The following is a 6,811-nucleotide window of genomic DNA, read 5'->3' on the forward strand; positions in this document are numbered from 1 at the left end:
TCTTCTCTGGTTTTCCAGCGTACCTGTGGGCTCTTTCCTCCGGTAGCAGGGAATTCGCGACGGAAGAACTGGGGCTTTAATTTCCTATACTATCATCCGGCGTGGTTTTTAGAGGCTGCTTATTCAGTATTGATTCTGCTGGTGGTTCTCATGTGTGGTGGTCCTTTGGGCCATCGTGCGATGAGCTGAAACTCAGTTAATTCTCTCTTGATTTTTGAAGGGAACTCTCCTTTTAAAAGCAGTTGTAAGCGGTACATTAACATTTTTATAGCTCATTGTCCTAGATTTGTGTCTCATTCGATTGTCACAGAAACTGAGTAGCGACAGGTAAGAAGTGAATTTTCATTTACCCATGTAGATGGAGAGGAACAAAATCCAAGGAAGTACAAATAAAAGTCGCTTAAGACCACAAGATCCATAGATCTTGTTGGGACCTCAGAGCCACATTCTAGTCCGTGAGCTAGGTGGTGAGCTTCACTGGAGGATTAGCAGTGAATTGGGTTACGCTTATTCTCCGTACAAACCATCCATTTCTCTTTCTACCTCCTGGATCTTTGAAGTGCTATTTCAAGGTGGTAGGTGGTTTTATTTAACTAACGATTTAAAAGTTTTGAATATTGGAGCAGAGGCGTGAATATTATTTGATGACACAAGAGATTCATCTTGCTTGTCTCAAGCTGTAAAACTACCTAGAATCGTTGGTTGGTTTTTTCTTCCATGAGTGGCTTGCATTAGCAGGGGGAGCAAAGGCACTTGTCTCACAGGTGATTTATTGCCTGGACGCTGTAACCAGGCCCACAGACTACAGCTAAGGGGGGTCAGGACACGATACACAGGCTCATATTTATGCTGAGATCCTGTGGTCAGCAGAGGTGAGGTAGATTGTGTGGTGGCTGTCATCACAGCCCTGTGCTTGGTGCTACCGGGATGTGACCAAGGCAGATAGGACTGTCCCTGCCCTCAGGGTGGTTTGTCAAGTGTGACAGACAGACGCTTCCCAGGACTGCAGGACAGAGCTTCCATCATGGAAGAACGGATGCAGAGCCAGGGAGCGGAGGGAGGTGAGGGGGCATGGTTCTCCTCGGCCGCCAGGATCAAGCAGACTGCTGCCCGGGGGGACAAGGCAGCCTAGAGGGAAGGGGTGTTCACAAGCTGTTCATCTGGAAGCAGAGGGACCTTCCGGAAAAAGCCGGCTTCACAGAATAGCCAGCACTGCCAGCTCTCCTGGTAGGTTACAGCTTCTTGAACGCTTGGCTGCTCTGTGGAAATGTTTGCTTAAGCCTGTCCTTGTGACCGAGACAGTAGTTACTGGAAATGTAGTTAACTGCCTGCATGCAGACACAAAACCTGAAGCATGTCTCATTCCCATAAACTGAGGTATTACTGAAGAGGGTTCCGGGAATCTGTCTCGTTAGCTGATGAGGCTGATGCATTTGTGGACAAGTCCGTTCTGGTCCACAGGCATGAATTGTAACCGTCTGAGAAGCTGAGACGAGGATAGGTCGGCCCCAGTCCTTCCACTGTCGACAAACAGCTCCCCACACGTGCAAACAGCAAATGCTGGAGAGGATGTGGCGAAAAGGAGCCCTCCTACTGGTGGGAGTGTAATTTGGTGCAGCCACTGTGGAAAACAGTATGGAGGTTCCTTAAAAAGCTAAAAATAGTTACTGTATGATCCAGCAACCCCACTCCTGGTCTTATGTCTGGAGAAAACTGATTTGAAAAAGTACATGCACTCCAATATTCATAGCAGCGGTACATGCAATGGCCAAGACACGGAAACAACCTAAATGTTCATCAACAGATGACTGGATAAAGATGTTTATTTATACAATGGAATGCTACTCAGCCATAAAAAAGAATGAAATAATGCCATTTGCAGCAATGTGGTTGGACCTAGAGATTATCACACTAAGTGAAGTAAGTCAGTAAAAGAAAATATCACGACATCATTTATATGTGGAATCTAAAAAATAATACAAATGAACTTATTTACAAAATGAAAACAGAGTCACAGACATAGGAAACAAACGTATGTTTACCAAAGGGGAAAGAGGTGGGAGGAGGGATAAATTAGGAGTTTGGGATTAGCAGATACAAACTACTATATTCAGAATAGATAAACAACAAGGTTCTACTGTGTAGCAGGGGAACTATATTCAATAACTTGTAATAGCCTATCATGAAAAAATATGAAAAGGGATATATATATATATATTACATATATGTGTAACTGAATCATATGCTGTACAGTTAAAACTAACAACCTTGTAAATCAGCTATACTTCAATTTTTAAAAAGGAAATATTGGAGAAGAAAGGACTGACATACAGATGAGAGGAAGCAGAATAGATTCAAGAAACAGACCACACGTGTCTGGTGAGTTGGTTTTCCATAAATGTGGAAAGAGGCCATTCTGTGAAGCAAAGATAGTTTGGATTTTCTTTCAGTGAATGGTGCTGGAACAATTTGACGCTATCTGCAAAAACAAAAACAAAACAAACCCTCAATCTGTACCGTGTACCCTGTCCAAACACTAAGCTAAAATAGATCATAAACCTAAATGTGACACCTGAAGCTACAAATCTGCCAGAACAAAGAGGGAAATCTTTCTTTCAGCAAGGTGCTCACCCCTCAGCCTCCTGCAGTGGGCTGAGAATGTGCTGTGAAGGGTGAACAAGATGGATCTGAAAATAACTCCGTGCAGCATGGTGCAGAAAGCCGATAGCAGGCTCGGTGCCGGTGCCGGACTGAGCGCCAAGATGCTTGGAAGGGCCGCCCGTCAGTCTAGCACTTTGATTAGGCTTTTTATTTCCCACCCAAACTGAAGGCACCCCTCCCATCTGCTTGATGCTTTTAAACAGACAGATTGCTCTTAATCAGCTGCACAATTACCCACACTCCAAGCTGTTAAAATCAGATATCTGTTGCTCAAGTTTGTCAAAAATTCCATAGCACATAGTTCACAAGTCGGAGGCTCCATGCCCTTCTCATATCACTCCCCAGGGCCAGCGGCCCATGCCGGAGCTGGACGAAGGACCTGTGCTCTTGACTCCGGGAACCATCTTCAGTGCACCCTGACGTCATGCCTTCAGCTTGCAGGGAGCACCTCTCAGAAGGCGCTCGTGGAATCCACTATTCCCTTTAGTGAAGGCGTGTTGTTGAGTGCACTGTAAACCTGAAATTACGTATATACTTTTTTTACTCTAGTGTATGTATTCATTAAGCCACCTCAAATCCCTTGGGAAGCTACATGGCCTGTTAAAAACCATGAAGTATCCTAGGGGTTTGAGGATAATCTCAGCGCATCTTCTGCAATGATGCGAACTGTCCACTGGGAGGAGCCAGAGTAGCACTAATAATAATACTGCCGGTTAAATAACGTCCTTTACAACTTGCACAGCTGTTTCTAAAGGAGAATCTTTATTATTGTAATGTTTCCTGCTATATACAAAAGGCATACATAATTAAAAGTATCACTTGAACATATGGTATAATTTAGAAGAGGAATGTAAATCTTAAGGTTTATGCTCAACTTCTTAGCAGTACCTTTGAACAGACCCGATGAATTTGGTTTGAACTCCATGGTCGGTGGAGGAGGGGATTTTTCTGAATCAAAGGCTGAAGACTTTTTAAGCATTAAAAAATATTAGAGGTAAATGAAAAACAAGGCACGTTTTAAAGAGAATTCTCTTGGTAAAACGTATTGTTTGCTTTTTATCTAGGTGTCACTGAAAGAAGACAAAACTGTATTTTACGCCCTAAATCTACTTGGCATTTGCTTTTTAAATTGTAGCCATGGACCACCCTGGGAGATGGTGACTCCCGGCTGTGGGCGTGTGTTGGAACCGTTGCGGGAAAGAGTGGGGGCTGTTGGTGACACATAAAAGGGAGGAAACCAGAGGCCCAGGTTCCATAAAAAGGCACCGTCCCTGTGAGGCTGGAAAGGCGTTTAAAGAGGACACGTCCTTGTCAGGAACAGCATGAGGAACAGAGAGGCTGGAAGGACAAACACTTCTCTGAGGAGGAGAAAGAGCGGGCGAGTTCCCGTAGACACTATGATGAATTTTGGAAGTATGTGGCGTTGGCAGGGATACTGTGAAGAGCCGTGATCTGACTGCTTCCTGTTCGAGGCAGCGCAGGCCTCTCCTGCTGCGTGGCTGCTCGGTAGTGATCGGTTTGGGATGTAGGAAAGGAATACTGCCTTTCCTCTGGGTTCTGTCCTTGGCAACTGCGGCTGGGCAGAGGGCGTGCTTGGAGAGGCCACTGAAAGGTAAGCAAATAGGCGAGAAATAGCAGGTGATGAGAAAAAGGTTGTTCCCTCCTGGTCTCCTGGAACGTGGGCGTCGTCCCCAGGTGGCCAGCTGGGGCAACCAGAGAGACAGGGTCCTGTGGACTGGGCGGAGCAGGGCTTCTGGAGGTTTTCTGGTTTGGTTCTGCTCTGTTCTCTGTGAGTCATTTTTATTGCAGTATAACATACATGAGGAAAAGGACACAAATCATAAGTTACGTAGTTGATAGATTTTTTTCCAAGTGGACAAGAAAGAGTAGCCTCAGAGCCTCAAAAGTTCCCTCTTAGACGCTAACTTCAAAGGCCTCAGCCTCGTCTGCTGGGGACTGAACGTCACAGAAGTGAGTCACATGTAAGGTGTTTCTTCCCTCCACCCTGGCATGAGTGCATCTGGGTCATTGCGACAGGTCGTGGTGTGTTTGTGCTCATGGTATCCAGTAATACCTCATGTGGATAAACCCTCATTTATCTGTTCTGTGCAGGTGGACTTCTGGATAGCAGGGGGTTACTCAAAATACGGCTGAGATGAACATTCTTGCTCTGTTTGGATGAACACAGAGAGGCACTCCTGTTACGTGTACCTTGGGGAGGATTGCCGGGTCACACGGTATCTCAGCGGATCTCAGCCCTAATAGGAACCAACCAAGAAGTTTCCCACAGGACTGGTACTGTTTTACAGTGTATATTATACCAGCAGCTCTATAGTTAAGCTGCTGGCGTTTAATATGACTAAAATAATAATAACCTATTATTTTATAATAAATGCTATAATTATTCACATAAGCAAATACATCTTAAATAATTACATAAGTCGTTATTAATTATGATTATATTAGTATGATCTCTTAACAACTTGAAATGACCTGTCTTTTCATTTTACCCATTCTGATGGGTATATTGTGATATTTCATTGTGGTTTTAATGGTTCCCCCCCCCCCATCTTTTGCCCATTTTTCCATTGAGTTGTCTGCCTTTCATTTATTGATTTGTAGAAACTCTTTGCATATCGTGGATACTCCTGAAGTATCCTTTTAGAGATATAAATGCTAACCCATGATACAAGAGAAACTGATGTCTTTGAGTGGACAGAACCTTGGGGAGAAAACGCTAGATGGTGAGCCCTTACACAGATGTTAGCAGCTGGGCTTCCCAGGACTATGGTTCAAAGAGCATCAGGTGTCAGCCCTGTTGTGTGGGTCAGTGCCAGGAATCAAGGGCAGGGGCTAAACTCAACCCGAGGAATATGTGACTTTGTCTTTTACTGGGCAAAACTTTTTTTTTTTAAATTGAAGTCTAGTTGATTTACAGTGTTGTGTTAGTTTCAGGTGTACAGCATAGTGATTCAGTTATATATATATATGTGTGTGTGTGTGTGTGTGTGTGTGTAGTCTTTTTCATAGTTTTTTCATTATAGGCATTACAAGACATTGAGTATAGTTCCCTGTGCTATAAAGTAGGTCCTTGTTGTTTATCTATTTTGTACATAGTACTTTGTATCTGCCAGTCCCAAACTCCCAATTTGTCCCTCCCCTACTTTCTCCTTTGGTAACCATAAGTTTGTTTTCTGTGTCTGTGACTCTGTCTCTGTTTTGTAAATAAGAGTATTTGTATCATTTTTTTGAGATTTCACATATAAGTGATATCATATGAGATTTGTCTTTGACTTACTTCACTTAGTATGATCATCTCTAGGTCCATCCATGTTGCTGCAAATGGCATTATTTCTTTCTTTTTTATGGCTGAGTAGTATTCCATTGTGTGTATATAACACATCTTTGTCCAATCATCTGCTGATGGACATTTAGGTTGCTTCTGTGTCTTGGCTGTTGTAAATAGTGCTGCTATGAGCTGGCCAACTTTTTTTGTCGCATCTGCTGAAGAAAGTCACCAAGCGTTGGAGAGCAAGTTCTAGAATGAGGCATGCCTTCGAACTGTGGTCCAGGTGATCTGTTGGCAAAGCAAGGAAGGTGCCCATCTGGCTCATGACTTGCTTTAAAATTAGCCCAGCCTGGCGCCAAGCAGGGTCTTGGCATCGTTTCACTGCTTGGGAAGCAGTGCTTCACTCAGGTGAATTTATAAAGTAAATATTGGCCACTGTCACTCAAGAGCTCGGCCTTTCGGGTTCTGTGGGAGAGTCTGGGAGGCTGGAGACTTTCTCAGCGGTGAGCCTCCGACTCAGGTCATAATGCCTGTGTCTGCAGCTCCTAGCGGGCGCCCCGTGAGTCTCTTGTTTCAACACCGACAGCCGGTTACTCACCCACTTGGCCCCCTGGAGTATCTTATATCTACCAGGTGGATGAGAGCTTCACATGGAGCACAGATTTCATAAAAGTGGGTTTGTCCTAACCTAACAATAAAAAGCAAAACTGCTCAAAACCAGCCAGACACTTTTTTACATTCTGTGCCAGGCATTATTTGTGATAATTCCTTGAAACTGCCATTTCAATTAAATCTATTTTCACTTTACAAGAGAGGTCTGATTTCATAGGAAGAAATGCTTGAAGTTCAAGGCAGTGCAAA

This window comes from Camelus dromedarius, chromosome 32 (genome assembly GCF_036321535.1).
Source record: "Camelus dromedarius isolate mCamDro1 chromosome 32, mCamDro1.pat, whole genome shotgun sequence".
Taxonomy (NCBI): domain Eukaryota; kingdom Metazoa; phylum Chordata; class Mammalia; order Artiodactyla; family Camelidae; genus Camelus; species Camelus dromedarius.